This window comes from Homarus americanus, unplaced genomic scaffold (genome assembly GCF_018991925.1).
Source record: "Homarus americanus isolate GMGI-L3 unplaced genomic scaffold, GMGI_Hamer_2.0 scaffold37136, whole genome shotgun sequence".
Taxonomy (NCBI): domain Eukaryota; kingdom Metazoa; phylum Arthropoda; class Malacostraca; order Decapoda; family Nephropidae; genus Homarus; species Homarus americanus.
The window spans coordinates 777,055-800,522 of NW_024718106.1; positions in this window are offsets into that span (position 1 = coordinate 777,055).

The following is a 23,468-nucleotide window of genomic DNA, read 5'->3' on the forward strand; positions in this document are numbered from 1 at the left end:
AAGATTCCAGTGAATGGTGTATCGTTGAGAAGGGTTCTAGTTAGAGAAGTGTCAGTAGGAGGAGTAATCAGGTGGGTGCCAATGAGAGGAATGCCTACAAAGTTTAAACAAAACTAGCTGGTAGAGCCCTAAAATATGGTCTCTCTATCTTTACTCTTCTGGATCGGACCAAAAGTGACAGAACCCTTAAGAAAGGGAGTTAATAAGGGAGAGTTTTGGTGTAAGAATACAAAGGAGTATGTGTGTGTGTGTGTGTGTGTGTGTGTGTGTGTGTGTGTGTGTGTGTGTGTGTAAATGTTTTTGTGAATAATATTGCGTGTTCGTGTGAATATGTATGTGTGTGTGTGTGTGTGTGTGTTTCTAGATTTGTGCATTTATATGTGTGGATATAAATTGCTTTTCTGCGTGTTATGCTCCTTTTAAATTTATATGTGATTAAGTGTGGAAGCATATCTGTGTGTGAAGCAAATGGTGGCACTGAGCCCTGGAGGTTGGGGATCACGATTTGAAGAGCAAAATAAACCAACACCATTACAGCACTTTACAATGACAGTCAAATAATGGACAAATCATGCGATTACCGTGACACGAAGACATGCACTAATCACATAATCTCGTAAAAAAAATACATGTACTTTAACGCATTAGACTGCCATTGGCTAACGTAACCCTTGTTAATGTCACGTCACCGGTCAGCTCAGGTCCAGAGGGCAATACGCCAAAAATTATCTTCCCCAAAGCGTAGTAAAAAAATGTATTCTCTCCCTGTGGCGTATTATTATGAGCCATAACTAAAAGGTACCACAAAAAAAGAAAAAATCATAAAGTAACTTGTTTCAAAACCTTGTAACTTTGTTATAAGGAATATTACAAAGTCGCCAATTAATGTTTTTAAGAATTATCTCTATGCAGTGTAATCCGAAATTATCACCAATTTACGTTTTGAAAAATGCCTCCATCTAAGATATTAAAAGAAACTGTTCATGTGATCCAAATTTGTCCTTATATTTTACACTGCATCATTAATTATGTTTTTCACCTCCAGACTCCAAAATGAACAAAATGTCTCAAAATTTCACTTTGAAGTTTTCACTTTATTCGACCTGAAATGAAAACTATTTCAAGATGTAAACCTGTAACAAATTGTCTTCATTTCTTTAGCCTTATTTACTTTTATTACCAAAATTTTTAGTTACTTGTTCCATTATCTTCAGTTATATATATAAAGTAGAGTAAAAAACAACAACAACAAAAAAGAAAGTAGAAATGGTCATATTTGTTTTTTCTAACATTGTAGTTTATCATAAATAGTATATTACTTGGCTATTGATAAACCTGAGATAGTTTCTTCTGATTTTGGATGTTTTGAGTAGATACTAGTTTAAGGGAACGTTACTAAATTTGTCAAAAACAAAAGAAGCCTTGAAATTTATGTGCATTTTTTAGATTCTTAGTCGCCTAAAAAACACCACAGCTTTCATTTCATACACAACACATCCTGCACAAGAGCACACCCAACCTGGATGACTTCTGCATAATCGCTAAGTAAAAAGGCTTTTGAATAAGTTGATGAGTTTTGTGGCAGGTTTTAAGGTAAAACTTGGGATTTCTGACAGCTTACACCGCCACATCTGGTAGCGTTGGTGGACAAGTCCATCACTTGCTCAAGATTTGCATCCATTCTGCACGACCAATAGAGAAGGATCAGCTATGATATATACAAAGTTATAGTGGAAAAACCCTTTACAGAATGTTCGGCAATATTTTTCACTGACTTTATCATTAAATGTAGAAATAAATAACGCACACACACACACACACACACACACACACACACACACACACACACGCACGCACACACACACACACACACACACACACACACTCACATTTTCACAAGCAGGAAATATGTGCTCAATTATAGTTCTTTGGATGTATAATGTCCTGTCCTTCACTTAGGCACTTCCTCATCCTCTCCACAAGGAGCAGTTGGTTTATTTACGAGGTAGATGACCCTGTATGTAAATTATATAAAAACTTGCTGTAGGAATAAATTACGTAAAGATCTATGGAAGACAAGTCTTTGTGATATATATTCAGTATTGTTAGCCGTATCTTGGACAAAGCTAACTGGGATACAGAACTTGTTGAACGGGTTCCTCTTAAAGCTAGTCCTGCAACTGGTCTTTCAGGAAGTCATTGGTTACACTTACTGACGTTATATAATATTATTCAGAGGGAAAGTATGGCGTGTGGTTGACTCTTGAATGACTACTCGATAGTTACTGTAACACGAGAGACTTTATCCAAGAAAAATTTTTCACTTATGAAGCAAAGTGAGTTCTAGGTGAGGTGTCTCTTGCTAGAAATGTCTATGCAAGTTACGCCTCCTTACTATAACAAGTTAGAAGTTAGTGGATAATACTTCTGTTTGGAAAGTATATGAATCACAGAACTTATTTCTTATTTTTAATAAATATTTTATCATTTTGTGTATATTGCAAATTCTGCTTCAGCGTGCTGTACATGGGTTATAATATCCACCAGTATTTAATTAAACTCACTTTCCCATTGGTAACAAGATTCGTTTATGATCAAATTATAAAAGTGAATTAGAATATTTTCGTTTAACAATGAACAAAACTATATCTCTTATAATCTTGATGAATTTAAAACAGATATTTGGTACACTGCCTAGATTATAGATATCTTCTGTTTTTCATAATAATTTATAAGTCCATAGGCAGATACATTACGTTACCTTCAGTATTTCAAAGAAGTTACCTGTTGTATGATATTGGTCTTAAGGCTTAGGTTAAACACCCTGGCGGCTGAGACCCTTTAATAACATCAACTAGCTGACATATATATTATCTTTCTGAATTATGAAAAGATGTCGTCTAGTGTGAAAATTATGACTTAGAGAACAGTACCTGGAGATACTGGCGTTAAAACATATCGTGATATATAAAATGACAATTTTTCAGATTTTACATTATTAAAATGTAGCTGTGGTGAGTCAGTAAACTTGTGCAAAGAAACTCCAACATTTTATCAACTAGTATTTGAGAATAGACTTTTCACATTCTTTATGAATAGCCTTTTAATTTTTGGTAAAAGGTCTATTCTATATTATTGTAGGGTATTCTAATATGCATACTCGAAAAATATTTCTGGAAATGTTATCACAAGTTACTTTTGCTTCTGTATAAACAAGAACAATATATTTGTTGCATGAATGGGACAGTATATCAATCACCTTAAAAGCCTCAGCATAATTTTCCTCGTCATTCTTAGACATTTTAATAAGAAATACAGATACGACACACAGAGAGAATATTATTAAGAAAAACTTAGTTACATTCCTTTGTTCCTAAACAAGACAAAGAAATAAGTCAATTGCGCTTACAAAACATTAGACATCTTATTGTTTACCTTTAAGTCCTAGGTCAATTCACAAGCAGCGTTATTTAATAAATGCAATCACTTAACCTTCCATTTTCATCACATCGTTTCCCCTCCTTACCTCTGCTGGTCTGGCAGGTTGACGTATGGTAGGAGGACTCGCCCAGTTTAATGGTGTTTATTTTATGGGATACAGTACTTTACGTTTAACTATAAAGTGAAACGTTGTCATTGTCTGAGGTAACCAAAGTAATGTTTGATTTTGAAGATATAAATAAGGAACACGTGATGCAAATAATATTTAAAACGTCTTGGAAAGCACACCTGGTAAGTATCATCGAGTCGGCTCCTTTGAGAGGTATACTGCGTTGACATTTATTAACAATTATTATGTTAACTAAAATGATGTGCGGAAAAGGACGAATTTGCTGTGAATCAAAGCATAATCCTTATATTAATTTCAAAAGTTCACAAACAACATGAAAAGCGTTTACCTTCTGTTTCAAAGCCCAGTTATGATTTTTAATACAGAGGTTAAAAATGCTTGACTATTTTGATTAGTAGAAAAAAAGATACATTTTTTCAACTCCTATTCTATCGTTTTGATTTTAAAGCGAAAAACTGTGAAAAACATTGATTATGTGTGATTTCAAAAGACCCGAAATGCACGAGTATTTATGTGGTGTGTCACAGTGGTGGTGGATAAGTAGGGAATATCGCTGAGATAAGACTAAGTATATTTTTGCTCTTAGAATAAATGATTGGAATAAAAAAAAAGAATTATGTGATTGATCGAAATAATTACCACTAATATCACTAACACTATTACTAATACCCAATACCGCTGCTACCTTAACTACTACTAAGTACTTACTATCATTAATAATGGTGTAAATTACTCGTATTAACAGTTTTAGTTGTTACCAATCTTTTAACTATTATCATTTTAAAATTTATGATAATTATGATTATGACATTATTTTCCAAATATTACTACTGATAATTAAAGTAACTATGATAATGGTGATTTTGAAATTGTTAAGTATTTCAGCAATATTATTTTAATTACCACGTCCCTTTTTCTTATTCTCATCAGGTGTAATTACTCTTTATTATTATCATTATTATTATTATTATTATTATTATTATTATTATTATTATTATTATTATTTTTATTATTTCTATTGTCAATAAAATCATTATTATTATGATTATTGTTATCAAAGACTCGCGAGCATGTACTATAACCCTCACACTTACAACCTCGTAACCGTAAGAGCCTTTTCCATGATCAGGAAATTGTGCACATTTTTTTCAAATCGCTTTTTTTCTTTTTTTTTTCTTTTTTTTCCAGCTTGGCGCATCAGGTATCGTGGATGAGTGCTAATGTCCACCTGAAGCCCGCCCACCTAGCGCCGAGGCCTGCGTCGTAGGGTTAGTTCAATACAAGTCGATATTAAACACGAAATCATAATTACATTTTTCAAAATTTGTACTTTTTTTTCTAAATCTCTTTATTAAATGAGTCATAATTGCGTCCCAGAATAATGGTAGTGAAAATATGAAGGATGGCGGACGGTGGATTTTATATTGTGTGTTGTTATTTTACTGGGATATGGAAATGGGCTAATAATCACGTTTTCCCCTGAATTAGCAAAATTATTGAAGAAATGAATAATTTATGATGAAAAGAGACCCCCCTATAACCCTCCCGCTGAATAAAACAGCTCCCCCGTCTGAGCAAACGAGCACATTTCATAACAAAAATATTAAATCATGCGTTATGCTTAATTTGCATATTGCAAACATATTACATGCTGCACCCGTACTGCATACTGCATGTATCAACCTGTATATGTAGAATTAAAGCGCCTGAGGTATTCCTGTGGCGGTGTCTGGCAACAGTCAGCACCTCCGGCTGACTCGTTCAGTGACACTGCACCTTCCTACGTGAAGACAATGAATAAAATTCAAGAAAAAAATTTGAGACATTACCCAGTCACTGTATCATTACAGTGATTTCCTTCGTTTATTCTGAATCTGTTCGTCAATAGGTATAACCCGCTAATGGCTCCTGCGACTGCTACTCCATGAATAATCTTGAGAATGGTAGATAAACTGTCCCAATTTTATTGACAATATTTTCATTTATGTTTTCTGCAAACCAGATGGTTTTATATACTGTGTGGGTCGTTGTGTAAGTAGCAGTCAGCGGCAAACTTATATATGCTCTGAGATTGTTTCAGAATATATAAAAGGAAAAGCTTCCTGAGATATACAACATATCTTTTGAAAAACTTTGTTATTATTATCTAAGTTTCTTTATTAATTCATCCTTCTCTACAGGTATTAAGTAACATTATTATCTAATATGTCTAAAATAATATTACGACATGTTATAAAATAACTAATCCCAAACAAGCAAGTGCAGACAATCAACACACACACACACACACACACACACATATATATATATATATATATATATATATATATATATATATATATATATATATATATATATATATATATATATATATATTGTATGAATATGTTTCACCTCCTGGCATAGGTGCGAAAACAGAATAAGGCAAAAAGGCAAAAAAAAAATACACTTTCACTGAGTCGTGCAAATACCACAAAAATAAAAAAATGAAATAAATAAAAGAAAAAAGTCAGGAATCATCCGTAAACTTAAAAACACAAACTGTACCATGCAGGCAGCAACAAAAAGATAATCCAGACGCGAGCCATGCATGAGGAGCTGAGCGAAAAAGGTGAAGCAACGTACAAGTGTGAGGCATTGACGGGATGTCTTCAAGGGCGCGGGGAGAGGCGAGCAACAGGTGGGCACTGAGGGCGGAGGGGACGAGCATATTTACTGCCGACGGAGGGGAGAAAATCTGTAGTACTTGGCACACCCCCTGCGTGTTGCCCTTCACCAGCCACCAGGGAGGGGGTGGTTCCTCGCCTCAATGACTGGCATGATAGTGTTTATATATATATATATATATATATATATATATATATATATATATATATATATATATATATATATATATATATATTTATATATATATATATATATTTATATATATACACCTCTTCCCTGTGATCTTGTATTGTGTTTATCAGTAATATCCAGTTTATTATTTATTTGTTTATGTAACGACAAGATATATTACTAAATATTTTAACTCAATAGTATGACAATTCGATATTTCTTCGAGCTCCTTCAGCTAGACCTAAAACTAATATGTTTATTGCACTCTCTCATACTCTCCCACCATTCTACAACCAACTCCATTACTTATAAATTTAAGAGTGGACTTTTAGTAGTTAAAATATATTGTTTTCTTCATGTCTTATGATATCTCCCTAGATCACTGATCAAGTGCTCCGGATCATTATGCTAAGACGCTGGTAGCATGGAGCAGAATGCCTGGAGTCCACTTTGACTTTAATTAGTCCAGACTCTGGACTCCAGAGGCTCGCCCATTCAGGGACTCGGGGACATTAACAACTCCAGACTCCCATAGTTTCTCACCCCATCAGGACAAAAATGTAAAAAATATTTACTGCTCAAGGCTCAGCACTTAGTCGCATTTTGGTTATCTCAAGTATATGCTTCCTTCCTAGCTCTTGGCTACAGTCTGAAGTACAGTAGATAGATTAATATCAATGTCATTTCAGGTGTGATCCTGCCAGGGTAATTGCTTTCGAGCATTTGCATGACCTGCAGTACCCTGACTACTGTGCAACCCAGGGGGTCAATCTCCGCTTGAGGGTGTCAGCCACAAAACTTTGCCTCACATGCCAGCCTTCAGCTGCCCCAAAACGAGAAAAAAGTATCCTTTTTCAGAAATTGATGATTTTTCTATATACTAATGTAGAGTACACGGTTAAAGACCTTAGGCCTTAAACGCAGTAACACAATACAACACAACACAACACAACACAACACAACACAACACAACACAACACAACACGCAGTTCAGAACGTGAATGTCGTGTACTACTCTTGTAGTGGACGCCTGCATATTTCCCTTGAACTCTGAGTGGACATTGCAATCTCCTACCAGCTACCGCCTACCTTTCCTTAATTATTTTTACACATTTGATTATATTCTAAAAGAGTTCTCAGTCATTTCAATAGTACGTGGGTATGTCTACCTCAGGATAACCTTTGACACCTACGATATATATGTTTCAAATGAATGTGTCCTTGTTATAAAACAAGTGACAGTACACAACAGTTTCGAATTGTCATTGACTCGATTTGCCGGATGACGAAGAAAACCTACACATGTCAAGTAACATATCTTGTTCCTCTCCTCAGTATCAGGTTATGATAATAACTGTCACAGAAGATAGTCACATTTATCCAGTCCGTATGTGAGTATAGATAAATGTTGCAGTAAAGATGGCTCAGAGCTCTTAAACAAACAAATTCCAATAAAATTTAGAACTTGATTTCCAAAGAGGAAAAGGAACGACAGAATTAGTATGTAGATTGTCTGAATAAACTGCTTACTTCATTATAATTGTCTTCCTGTCCTGTACTCCGGAGAGACAAACGTTTGAGTAGAAAGAAGCATTATAGGAATGACGATCAGTGTTTACAATGGGAGGTTAAAATGAATTCATATTTTACTAGTTAACGTACACAAAATAGTATAGTTGCGAGGTGCATCAGATGTTTGATTCTGAGAGCATATTGAGGTGTGAATTGTATATATGTGTTATAGACTAATGATCCATCCTTCTTGCCTTGTATCTACTGTAGTAAAACTTCCTAATCCCATTGAAGCGCAACCCGAAACGATGTCGTTCTGAATAATCTCTGTAATGTTTAGCTGTACACTACCATGACCTTAGGTGAAAATATCTATAGTATAGGATCTGTTATATTATGCACTATAGAGTTAATTAAGCCTTACAACCATTTGATAATATTATTTTTAATTAATTTCTAATCAACAAATTCAAACACCTAAATAAATTCTATGAAAATTGGGTGATATTAAAAACCGTATTACAAAGACTGATTCTTGCTGTATATGGATAGATGTTATGAACTGTCGAAAGAGATGATTTGTAACTTTCTTTGACATAAATGAAATGTAAGTAACTGCACGTCATCAACCACAGATGTAGTTTCCTTTAAATTGAATATGCAACATCGTCAACACCTAAATTCTGTGACGTATCTTACAGGCAACATAATTCCTCTTTGTTACGTCTCTCAACCTCGATTTTTTTAAACAATTAATCTACCACAGAAAGACAACGCATCTCCCTGAATAATATATATAACCAAGAATATTCCAATTTTCTTTCATACTTTGACTTGTTTTCTGAATGTTTATCAAACACCTTCATCACGTTTCATTAGTGGTACTCCATCCTCTTCAGAACAGAAGGTTTTTTTGTTTTTTTTAAGTGTTTACGTCATATTCTTGCCTCACACAGGACGTACAGGATGGTAGCGAATGAATAAGAGATCTTAGATGCTCCAGGCAGTAGTTGATATTATAATAATTCGTTTCAGATATTGAACCCGAGTTTTATCTCTTTTAAATTTCGAGCATTCGTGACTAGTGTATTTAGTAATCTTGAAAACATGCTTAAAGACCTTAGTTGTTGATGTTTAGTAATATGTTATAACATCAACAGTCATTTCCTTTTATCTCTGAAGGACGATGTTAGACACAAAAATCTTAAATATGAGTATTTAATAGCATCGTCAGATATGACAACCATAAGCGAATATTTATGATCTATAAACAGCAAAACACACACGATATTTCTGAGTATATAGACATTTGTTTACACCAATACAGTATAGGGAAGTTAGTTTAAGTGACGACAAGACTTATTTAAACCATACAAATGCATCGCTTACACGTGTAAATTAAATATGAAACTAATCTATTCATAACTGTTTCTTACTGTTTAAAATATCATATTCCTTTCAGATTGATGAACGGAACTATCAGTGCTCCAAGTAGTTAACAAAATGGTAAATTGTAAAATTAAGGACAGTGGAAAGAACCCTTTACAACACAGACTACCTGCCAGGTGTGCTCGAGGAAGTTGTTAATAATCTAAGATCCTTTATGCAGACAGATGTGATAGTATAATGTAATGAAATTTACGTATAAATATGTTTTATGCATACGTATAAAAATACATATAGCAGAATTTTTTATGTACGATATATCTGTAAGTATGTATGCATACGAATATTCATGTCCAGTATGTAGTTATGAAGTATTTGCGTATATATGCATTACTTCATGTATACATACATAAATGCACGAGAATGTAAGGAAAGTTTATCTTGTGTGTATACATTATACACACACGCACAGACACACACACAACAGTAAAAGGGAAAAGTGAAGAATAACGAGAATAAATACATCTACCAGTAGTTATCTCATAGGAAAAGGATAACTTAGTTTGAATTTGGAAAGTATGAATAAACAAAAAATATACCCAAGCAAGAATATAACCTGATGATATGTTTATATTTATGAACCTCAAGAAATATCAAAGCAAACTCTTAATTTCATCTTGCTACTTTCTTAGTACAGTGTAGTACGGTACATATAGAGAATTTCAAGTGTGGCCATTTTCCGTTAGTACGTCAAGAGTACACTGTTTTGATTGTAAAGAATATGGAAATTATCACAGTTTCAGAAGAATAACATGATAAAAAAACTTATATCTTTCCTGTCACATGTTACCTCAACTGTTACATGATATAATAGGTCTCAAAATTACCTTCAGAAAGATTCATCGTGGCGAAACACGTCCACAAGAGAACAAAAATAATCTAAACAAAAATCACACAAGACTCTTAAGGGAACGAAACATCATCGTACCAACACTGTGACGTCTGTGTTCATGATTCTAAAAACAGTTTTTTTCGAGAAGTGGTTTTCGAATTAGTGGGTTTAGAATCCACATCGAAGCCCAAACTATATACACCAGCTCTCGGTTGCTCTAGGCTAAACCTCAGAACCCGTATTTTTAGGCTATGGTCCTTATTGGAAATTTACTGTCTCCGAATTTGTTGCTTGGAAATTCTACCCACAGAATTCTTGGTTTTCAAAATTTAAAGTTTCAGGAGTGACCGAGCGTCGTTACAGTCCTCGGTCTATCAGAATTTTCAGTTTTTTTAGGTAAAACTATCACTTCCATCCTCACTATATCGATTTACCGCGCATCATAATAATTAATTGTCTTAATCTTGTGTAAGCATTGCTCTTAGGGTCCTGGGAAACTGATCACCCGGCCGCATACCAGCCGAGAAAACGAGATATAAACAAGGTGAAGGATTATCTATGTACTGTAAACGGAAGACTTGGTTTTACAAGTAGGATTTCCAAGAAAGCATAGCCTAAGTAGTCAAGACAAACAGAAGGTTACCAAGATAAACATCCAGATACATTTGTGTTAACTACAGGTATAGGCTACTTATGAACGTGAAAAGGTGAACCCTAGTAGAAAAAGACATCGAAATTCACAGATAAAAATTGAGTAAGCAGGTGTTAACGTCTATGATATACACAGGGAGAACCAAATCTCTAAGAACCTTTAGTACACTTCAAGGTTGATGTAATATACTTGTCACTGTAGGAATAAGATTATCTTGAGGACTTAAACACCCACAGAAATAATCCGTGTGATCTTTCTTTACTCAGAATAAAAAGCGCATGTCATAAAATATCGTAGAAATTACCTCCGTTAGATTAAAAAATCGGACCAACATTTTATAAATTACTTTTCGAAATAAATGAATTAGATATGATAAATTATAATAGGTCATTGAGGATTAGCATCAGGTCTTTCCTTATCCAATTTTTGTTGACGTGAATGAGGTGTCGGGGTGACTGGCAGCTTATCCCCTCAATGATGACACTTGTAAGAGATCGCACGTGGACAGTGAAAAGGGACTGAGGATTTTTAAGGGACTTCGTAAACTTCCTGAATGACAAAATACGAGACACAGCAGGAATAACAGGTCAGCGGCGTCATTTACCTTATAACATTAACTGTGAAGAATGTAAATATAAAAACAACAGCGGGAAGAAACTAATCATGAACTAAGTGTTGTACTTTTATGCAGACAACGACTAAGTGTGTGGTTCTGAGATGAATAAAATTTGAACGAGAATATACCAGGTGGTCCTATTGGTTTAGTAACGTATGCTTATGGACCTTAAAACAGCACTTGGATAAATTAAATATTAATGCATATATCAGGGTCTCACGTGTTGGTTTCCAAATTCAGCTGAAGAATATTAAAATCCAACTGTTTATCCAGACTACTGATGACACGTAATGGATTTTCACTGATCTTATAGCCTTATGTTTCTTCTCTAATGTTCCAATCTGTTCATTCAGTGTCTTTATTTGTTTTAAGATATTATTTTAACGAGTCAATAAAGTCACGTATTTCAAGATAATATTAGATTTTTCAACAATGTTTATCTTCACTCCGACCTATTAACTGTTTTATCTCTCTTGATAAAAGCCTTTCCATTAAAAATCTTATAAACCCCATTCATTATCACTACGGATAGTTTGTCTATATAAGTCTGTTTCTCTATTTATTTGTAAATTATATACAATTTAATGCCGGTGTATTATTACGTGGGCGATTTTTTTTAAGAGAAGAAATACTCTTCAGGAATACAAAAACAAACGATGAATGAAATCACTGCTGAAAACGAAAATCTTAAAATATATATATATATATTTTTATCTAATGAGGAATACGAGGTTAAGAATATCAGACATTTCTACCTGAAAAGTGAGGATGCCAGGCATCAGTAATACAGGGGTATGATTGTCAGGCATTTGTAATACAGGAGTATGATTGTCAGGCATTTGTAATACAGGAGTATGGATGCCAGGCATCTGTAATACAGGAGTATGGATGCCAGGCATCTGTAATACAGGAGCATGATTGTCAGGCATTTGTAATACAGGAGTATGATTGTCAGGCATTTGTAATACAGGAGTATGGATGCCAGGCATCTGTAATACAGGAGTATTGATGCCAGGCATCTGTAATACAGGAGTATGATTGTCAGGCATTTGTAATACAGGAGTATGGATGCCAGGCATCTGTAATATAGGAGTATGGATGCCAGGCATCTGTAATATAGGAGTATGGTTGCCAGACATATGTAATATAGGAGTATGGATGCCAGGCATCTGTACTGTAGGAGTAAGGATTCCAGGCTTCTGTAATATAGGAGTATAGAAGCCAGGCATCTGCAACATAGAAGTATTTATGCTTGACATCTGTAGCACGTAATAAGGATGCCGGACACTTATATTATAGTATTAAGGAAGCTGGAGATTCATAATATGGAAGTAAGGCTGCCGAACATCAGTAACATCGGGCATCTGTGTCTGTGGTATATAGGTTATGATTCTAACTAGTGAAATATAAGAGTAAAAATCCCCAACATCAATAACATAGGCATAAAGTTCCCTAAGATCTGCACTATAGGAGAGAGGATGGCTGGGATCTATAACACCGGAGAGTTACTACATGAGTAAGGATGTACATTAAAGTACGTCATCTGTAGGACACGAGTAAGGACACAGGACTTTATGCTTTACAAAGTTAAACTGCACAAATACAAGGCTGTGGGTTTTCATAATATCTTGGATTTAGATTTTGAAGACAGTAATTAATATGAAGGCGAGATTCCTACGGATAATGAAATTTATTATCCTAAGACTCGCGAAAAAATAAGAGCTAATGATTTTTTTTTATCCATATGCCTGAAGGACACAATATAGATTATACTTGAGATTTTCTACTACCATCTGCCCCCTGAACACTATTCCTTTAGACATAAGATGGGAATTTGGACATACTTCTCATAATCATTAGACCGCTAACGACTTCTACAAATCATTTAATACAACTCTAAGATTCGTTATAACGTTTGTTATAGATGTGTCAACATAAGTACTAAATACAAGTCTTATTTTCCTTAGTCGTATGTGAGAGAACGACTGCTATATTACACGTTCAGGAAGCGTACTAATGTAAGGTAGGAACAACACGGCACTTCCCGACAACTGATCGCAAAACCTCTCTTACGAGTTTGGTCACGTTATCATACAGAAAAAGGTGTCTCTCTCACCGAAAATAATCTTAATAATTTATTTAGTTATTTCTTCTTTTTTTTTAGGATTCCCAGTAATTAAACTTTGAATCGTTTGCAGAATAAGGAGATCAATAAAACACCAATGAAATGAAGACTTGAAGAAGGACATTCTCACACTATCTAACTGTGAATTGAAATTAACTTGATTACACTCATAAGCGAAATGCGATTTAAAAATTACCTCAAAAGTGCATTAGAAGTTTGTCAAAACGAAGAGGGATGACAGAGGAGCGGCGTCCCTGGCATTCAGGTGCTGTGGGAGCCGACTGATATCTCCACAATGGCTGTCAGACACCTATTGGGCCATGAGCTTCACTGCTGACGGACATTCCCCGATAAAGACTACGAAAAAAAAAAAACTAAACTACGTATAAAAATCACAAATTTTCTCTGCATTTGTTGACATGATACCTGCTGTTTCTGAACTGTCAAATCTTACGAAAGAAAGTACTCGTGTTACTGTATTTAAACAATAATTCTTAGTAACTTAACACGTGGTGACTATAGCAAACTAACTTCCTCAGAAATAATATTCCCCTTCACCTTACACCTTACCTTGGAGGAATATCCCTTCAGATCACTTAAGAAGACTAACATAAACGAACATGGAAATAAAATAATTTAATCTCCACGTTACAAAAGGTTAAATTTAATATATATATATATATATATATATATATATATATATATATATATATATATATATATATATATATATATATATATATATATATATATATATATATATATATATATATATATATATATATACTATATATATATATATATATATACGGAAAAAAAACAGAAGCGCTTTCATTAATTCACATCTTCAGGGGTTTAAGAAGTACAAAACAAGGACTATATACAGGAGGTGAGATCATATATATATATATATATATATATATATATATATATATATATATATATATATATATATATATATATATATATATATATATATATATATATATATATATATTGAGATTCACCCCGTTTTTTCTCTGGCAATAAGTGAACACAATTCCCCCTCACGCTGAGACCTGTGGCAGACCGAGAGAGAGAGAGAGAGGATCATTTCATATAGCAACAGCTACACTCGAAAGCACAACCTAAGTGTCAAAGAGACGCCAGAGAATTGTGGTTAAATCTGGTGCATGAAGAGATCAAGGTGTGACTGATAGAGGCGCTAGGATGAGGGAAGGAGATAAGGGATGGGTAGATGGGTGGTGGTGTATGAATGATGGTGGTGAATTAGTGGTCTTGGTGTAATATTGGTCGTCGTGAATAACTGATAGTTTGGATGATTGTAGTGAATGACTAACATACGCGGTGTATAACTGACTGGTGGTAGTGAATAACTGGTGATGATGAATGGCTGACTGATGTGAATGACTGGTGATAGTGATTGACTAATGTTAGTAAATGAATGGTGATGGTGAATGACTGGTCGTGGTACATGTAGAATATTAATAAATGACTATACGTGGTAAATGACTCACGGATGAAGGTTTATGACTGGTGGTTGTATAGAACTGGTGGTGATGGTGAATGACTGGTTGTGACAACTCTCTTATGCAAAGATTATCGAAATAACATCATGAACAGTAAATACGCCTCCCCCATCGAGATGTTATTTTCAACGGCAACTATAAACACGATGAATTTTGTTGTATGTATTTTCTTTTAACTATATAACTTTCAGTCTTGTGTAAAATGCAGTATAAAGTTTTTAAAATAATGTTATGTATAAAAAGTTCCCCCAAATTCATAAAACCAGACATGTTTCTCTGAATTATTTGTTGATGTCTTTTGCATGATCCAGCTTAGACTACTGGCTTCAGAAGTATATCAATAATACTTCATAGCATCAACACCAAAAAGGAGAATCATAAAATTGTTGTATTAAAAGATTTATGTTTCTTTATTAACTCTCTTACAAATTCAAGAAATAAAATGTAAAGAAATCCATAATACCAAGTAACTTAACATTGTTTTTTTAAAGAATCTCCTCAGAGGTACGCTTTATATAGTGCCACAGATCTGCAGGGAATTATCAAGTGGTTTCTCTCAGTAAAGGTTTTATCAAAAAAACACCCAATATATTAGGGGTGATGAGTCTCTCTCGAACACATGAAAAATATAACAAGTCCGAGTGTAATTACAGTGAGTGGTGTCTCTCACCTTCTAGCCTCGCTGATGGAACTTATTGTATACTGATCATTATATGAGTGTTGAGAAGCACATCAGGTGTGTACGTGTGGTCTGACAAGTTACATTTATTTCCCTTCACATCCATATTTTCATAATAAGCACTGAAATGTATTATTTTGTTTAATTCCATAATATGTATACCGGTAATAATATATAAACAAATATAGCATGAATAATTATTATAATTTATGATAATATTAGTATACAGGCAAGGGTACATAATATGTTTTCCCGGTGTTTTTGCATTCTCTGAGGTATAACATTTCTAACTCAATCTGAAGTAGAATATATATATATATATATATATATATATATATATATATATATATATATGAAATAGAAAGACAAACAGACAGGAACTGAGAGAATGAAATTGTAACACAGCCACAACTACACAAAAAGAAAGAGAAGAAACAGGCGTGTAAAGAGAGAGAGAGAGGGAGAGAGAGGGAGAGCACCAAAAGAATAAAAAGAGAGAAGGGGAGCAGGGATAGCCAGTATATATCGCAGTGATTGGGGGTTATGGTAGTAGTGTTGAGGTAGGTGACACTCTCTCCCCACCACCACCTGATGGACAACACCAGGGACAGTGTACTCACTTCCTCACATGACCAACATCAACGACCTAGAACGCTTCACTGATTTAATTTCACAGCTGAGTCACGACAGGATTCTCAAGAGGAGTATTTAAGCGATATCCTACAGGGAGAACCTTGGACTTCCTTACTGCATATCCTCCACACTGAAGTCACAACAGGATTATGAAGGGACTAAAGGACTACCCATACGATATCCTGCATGGAAAAAATACAAGCCCTCTCATGTCATCAACACCTGGGACATACGTCACTGACCGACCTCTTAAGCTGAGTTGGGAATTACATTTTATAACAATTATTCATACATCATCTTATACATGACAAGTCTAGATTTTCTCCCATGAACTTCAAGGGGTATATTTAAGCGGTGTCCTCACGTGGTCAATAATGAATGATTTCTTTATGTGATCTTTGAAGAGTATTTTAAGTTAGATTCAAGAAGGAAAATCTGGACCTGCTTCATGATCAATATCTGACATGAGTGGTTCTCGTCTCAGGATCTCATTACAAAAAATCTTATAAGAGAAACCTTTAAACGACGTCTAGCATGATTTCCTTCTAAATTTTCGGAGAGATATATTATATTTAAAGTGATATTGATGAGTTAAGAAGGGGTAAGTGCTGTACCTCAAGTTTTGCAAATATTCACCATTATGTGTAGACACCTAGATTTTGCCAGGAATCAGTCACATAACAGTTTAGAACCAGTGAGATTACTATTAGTTTGTTCTTAATATATTGTATACATCAAGATTTTACAGATATAAGAATTCAACGCCTGATCACCTGATTTGAGATATATCTAAACAATCTCTGGGTCTGCAAAGTAAATTGAGATTAACAAATATCACATCTATATGACAGCAAACTGAAGTATATTTTTGTGTGATTTAGTATGGTGACATGATAATGGAGGCGACAAAGGTGAGACGACTACAACCACAAGCTGCCTCACATGAAGGTTTCTTTTTTTAGGTAATGAAAAAGTATTACTAAGCAACTTATCACTTTTTTTGTACGACAATAAAGTCTTTTCTTTATTAATTTCCATCAATATTTACTTTAGTGTTTAAATCAAGCAGCGGTTCGAGGACAATGGTTAGAGCATTTTTATTTTGATAAATCTTAGACCATATCGAATGTAATCTAATATTGAAGACACAAAAATTAATAAAGAATGAAGTCTGCTTATTCTCCTTGCAGGGCGTGATTATAATATAGACTGGAAGAGTAAGTATTTTCTTGGCAGCCATGGAGAAGGGAGCAAGACTCACCCTATACTGTACTTCTTCTCTGCCCTCCATCAACACACTCTGGAAACATCATACATACAAATATCCTTCTCCCTTCTATCCTTTATTACTCGTGACAGCCGTGCTCAGCCCTCCCACACATCTTCACTTCTATTTCAACATGCAGCAGCCGGTCAAGTGCTGGATATACAAACATTCAAAAACACCTTAACATTAATTTTCTTTCCTATATAAAGTTCTTGGTGAAATATGCCTGGATATGCAGAGCAGTGTTGGCAGCGTCAATTTGTGTGTTGCTGCTGGCATGTACATCTACCCCTGTTATTTTGCATGAAACAAAAAAAATCTTAATGGACTGTACGGCAGAAACAAAATTGGTAAAAATATTGACTATTTTCGAGTTTCTAGTTTATAAAACTTATATCTGGTAAATAATGGGCATTTTTCTTCACGTCAACAAGGTAATGGAGTAATATAATCACAGTTATTCATAAAAACAGACAAATCTGTTAATTATTCATGGGTGATATTGTGTGTAGCGGATCTTACACGTTATACCTTGAATCGAAATCCCTTGACGTCTCAGAAGAAACACTGGATATACTTCCTGCATATATACAGTAGTGTGAAGGTATCTTAGATCCTGTTACATATCTTAAAACTGCTTCGGAATCACCACAAGATCTACAGTGTTGTACGAGCACAGCTTGAGGGATTAGCAAAATATAAAAAAATACAGTAACATATGTGGCGATAAAACTGGTCCGTCTTGGGACCTTCATTTAGTCACTAAGTGGTTCTCGTCATGCTCAGTATAATATAATTATTTTCCAGTACCTATCTATTTGCCTGTATGCCTACCTACTATATCAGTCCTTTATCTCTTATTTCCGATAACTGAAGGAAGGAGAGGCTCTTCGTAATAGGAGAATCACACGAAACTCCGGCAAAATGCATGTGGAGAGGCGTAGAGTGAGTGTGGCTTTGCACTTCACCTACTGCAGGAGTCATAAATAACTTCTTTGCTTACTAAGTTGACACTTTTGTTAGAGTTCCTAAGTACTCAGTTTTCTTTTTTTATATGGCTTTCATCTGGTCGTGGGTCTGTTGTTACTTTCTCTGTCACACTCAACTGATATATTCCTGTCCTCAGCAATTCAATTATTGACTTAAGCCATCTCCTATGAGGTCTATATCCTCTCCTCTTTACCTTCCGCTGGACTGTCGTAAATCTCCGTCACTAACCTGTCAGTCTCCATTCGTTCCATATGTTCCTGTCCTTTCATCCTTACCACGTTCCCCAACATGACTTCGATCCATATAAATATTTACCCTATTAACTTAACTTTAAAATTTCTCAGACCTTCTTTATTAGATTATGCTATTTTTCCCACTGTTTCTAATTATTATCATTTTACGAGATTATACAAGAAATTAATCTAACTATAGACAGTAATTCCTTATAATTTTAAATACGTAAAGTAAGTGAAAGACAAATTGTTATTTTACACAAGGAAGATGGGTCTAATATCTTATAATGCTGTCACTCTACTTCAAACAACGCAGCTAGAATAGGGGATATATGACCAGGTAAACGGTCAATAGGGCTTGTTTTGTGATGGTAATTATTGAAACTCCATTCTCAGTCACTCCTGTAGATAAGCAAATTATGACGGCAAGATACAGACTGAGATTTAAACATAAATATATCGCTGAAAGTTACATACTTATTACAAGATTTTTACCAAAAACTGAGCCATGGTTTTGTCGTCACCATCGACTGTTGGAAGTAGAGGTCGACTTGAAAATGTTTCACGGCACAGCAGTAAGCAAGAAAAATTTATTTCTAATATCCTCCAATTTAAAATTATTTACCTTTTTTCTTGGACCTGAAGAAAGGCTGTTTATTCAAAACACGCGGGTTTGTAAGAAGAAATATTTAACAAGCAGTGAACAAACGAGGAAAATATGTGTTTTGAAGAAATAGCCCTTCTTCACGTCCAGGAATAAAGATAAGTAATTTTATATTAGAGGACATTAGAAATATTTTTTCTTGCTTACTGAAGAATCATATCAAATTCTCAAATTTGTGCCAACGTCCATTTACTATAAACACAACAAATTTTATATAGTTAGAGGAGAGAAGGATAACGTCAAAGGAGTTACCACTTTGATTCATAACTCTTCAGTGTCTATAAAAAGCATTTTACTCAATGTGGGATGTCTTAGGTTTATCGAGTCAGGCCACTGAGGCCTGTTATGGGATCATTATGACAGTGGTATTATTCTAGATCTATACTGAGAGTGGAGACCCATGCTTTGTATATGATCAAGAGGGAACAGTTAACATTGAGGGAAACATTTATCTGTAAATCAATACCACAGTTTATAGACAATTATTTGTTGTAGATTATTAACCTGAGAATGTTACGCACATACGTACAATGTTTCCGTCAAAAACAAGATGTTAGATATTTAAAAAAAATATACTTACTTTTGTCAGTGTGGCAACACATTTAAACACATCATATCATGTTTACGTTTTAACCTAAATTTAATTGACATGTATTTTTACACGTACATAGTGAACGTTGTATGTGTTTACTGAGCTCACCCATTTCTCTCACAACGTCAAAAATATTCACAGGGCTCAAGAACATAGAAAATATCGACATATATAAATAAAACATATAACCAAGTTATTTAATCTTAATCTTATTTACTTTTCTGATTGTTCCCCAAAAGCCCAAAAGACCAAGTTTCTCTTCCCTCAGACACAACATCTACTAACAATCTTCCTTTTCTTATGAGTGTTCAGAGGGATGTGCTTCTCTTATTCCTTAATTGTTGATGAGTAGTGTAATTAAATACCCTAGTTGTTGAGGAGCAGTAATACACATAAGTATTCGATCAATTTAGCTTTCCATCTCTTGTTCGCTGTCATTTTCTTATCTCTTGTTAATAATACCGAGTACTGGTGATAATGATAGTAGTAATAAGTGTACATAGTAAGTTAGTTTAAGTATAGACTGAGGCAAATATCGAGGTGATGGTCTTGTCTCAACACTCTGCTTACAATATTTAACATAGGAATTAAAACATTACGATCACTTTGCTTAATCTCTGAAACGAGAATGAATTAATATCTGAGGAAATTGAAGTTGATGATTAACGACAAATTAGATCTTGAAAAGGAGAGAAAGTGTAATATGAAGCTGTTTATTGAACCTAATATATAAGAAGAAGAATTATTGTAAAATGCCTTAAAATATTCTGACATAACTGGGAACATCACCAAATTAATATGACACATCTGTTGTCTATAAACAGGAGGAAGTTGCTCGCTCCCATATAACACGGATCTAGGTAGTTTAAGCCACCTTACAGCAGTGTTAGGGACGGGTGATATTGGTGGCACAAGGCTAAACAATAAATGAGACACATTTATCAGTGGCCAGGCTGTTTAGTAAGATATAACACCGATCGTTCAATATTGATGATGTAGTAGGCACGAAAAATCATTCCTGGTACCTACTATTTTTCAGCTTGCAGCCTTTCACCGTTATTTATGTCCTTTATTACTCCATCAGAGCATGCGAGCGGTTTCCCAACATTTCTCTGTCATGGGCCCCACATAATGAACGCACATATGACCGCGCGCCCTCTCATTCCGCACCGTTTTTGAAAGTTATGCAGGCAATAATTGAATAAAATTTAATTGCTCTGCAAATGCTTCTGCAATATGCTATACAATTGTCGTGCATGAAAGTGTCTTTTAAATAATATATCTATACGGTATAAACAAATTGGTCCCTTGTTCACTGTTCCTGGCGCAACAACCTTTACACCGAGAGGTTTCCTCCCCCCCCTTCCCGGCACCAACAACCTGTTCAGGGGAGGGAGAGAGGGAGGGAAGGTGGACGCGTGGGGGAGGGGAGACCAGCAGGGGAGGAGACAGGATGGGTGAGGTAGGGTAATGGCTGCCTGAGCCACTGTCGCCCACGGAAAAAAACAACCAATAATTTGTGACAGACATTTCCACCTCCTATGAGGGAAGATCCACGACTGTGTGTGGTTCATCGGGCCAAGTGTGACCCAGGAACAATGATTGTCGTCTAAAAGAAGCAGCCAGCAAGTAAAGGACAGATCGTACCAGTTTGAGGTATCGGCGCCTCAACCCGACAAATAAGTGAAGGTGGGAGACGTGGCTACTACTTAGCGGCCCGTCCGGTAGCCGCTGGGACTAAAAATTCTGAATTTGCGATGATAATGCCACGTCCTTACCGTCTTTCTATAGTAGGCTCTGAAATATTTGACGAGGTCGTGGAGGCCTAGAAGTCCACCAGGACATTGCATCGTGATTCTAGAGAGCCGCCCCAGGATATTACCAAGCATGACTTTTAATATATTATTATTTTTTTAGAATTTTCCCTGTCGTTTAACATTTTCCGAATCATATTGTCTGACATCACTAGCTCTGAGTGATGCCTTACCCCTAGATATATGAAATATTTCGATTTACATAGAAAAAACTTAAAGGGAAGAATTATCGTAAACAGAAGCCAACAATTACAGAAAATCTCACTTAATTACTTATAAACAGGTAAATCAGCCATTTAATACCATACTGATAATAGGAAATTCAATGATCGAATAAATATATTGAGAGTATTGATGATAAAAAGTAATTATTTTTTTAATTAAAGTCATAATGGAAAAATAGAATAATATCATAATTAGCCTATGTCTATTTTAAGTTTTTATGAGGGGGCGCATGTCTTAGTAAACACTATGTACACCTTGTTACAGAGCACAGAGCAATGACTTTACGGCCAGACATTGAAACATGTACCCTTGGTTATTTTTTGTCACAGTGAATATAAAAAATATAGAGCAAGATACTATTTATTTTCACAGTAATGATCAAGCAGTAATTTTTAGATGCGAGCTTTTCCACATTTTGACCAAGAGACTCTACCTGAGTGATAGTCGCCACATGAACTACTGCGACTGTCCTTGGAACCTCAATATATAACTGTTCTTATATATTTGAATGAGACAGTAAACACTCATGTGCGATTATTATTGATCAGTTCTCTTGATTAGTGAAAATTTGCTATTAATCATTTTTACTAATGACGAATAATGAGCAAAAACATTTATTAGTCATGATCATTGATTGTTTTTCTTCATAAATCACAAATAGTGATCATTCATATTCTACCGATCAAAGATCATTCTCGCTAATCACCGACGATTTATGATCATTCATCGTTATCCACAACGAGTTATGATGAAATAGGGGAAACACGTGACTGAGGACAACAGATGATGCTGAAGTGAATGAAGTCGGATTAAAATTCATATCCTATAAAATAAAAATACTGTATATGAAGAAAACTGATGTTGTGGGAGACACACATCCTGATAAAAATTACTCCAAAAAATGGTCGTCAATATTAGATAGTTGTTCGCTACCAGAATATTAAGAGTAACCTGTTCCTGAAAAATAAGAAACACAGGTGGTAGTCTTGGCAGGGCTGGACTCCTGTAGTTCTTTAGGTGTCGTTGCGTGAGGTAAACAACACAGAAAATATCTATGTCAATGGATACATGAAATAAAAATGTTTTTGTTGATGGAAAGAGAAAGTTATATTTCTAAGCAATGAACAGTAAATTTATACAGGAAATTTAAAATACAATTTGATAAATAAAATGTAGAAATAAATAAAACTTCCTGTAAAATAAATCAATAGATAAATATTTTCCCGAAAATATAAACAGACATAAATAAA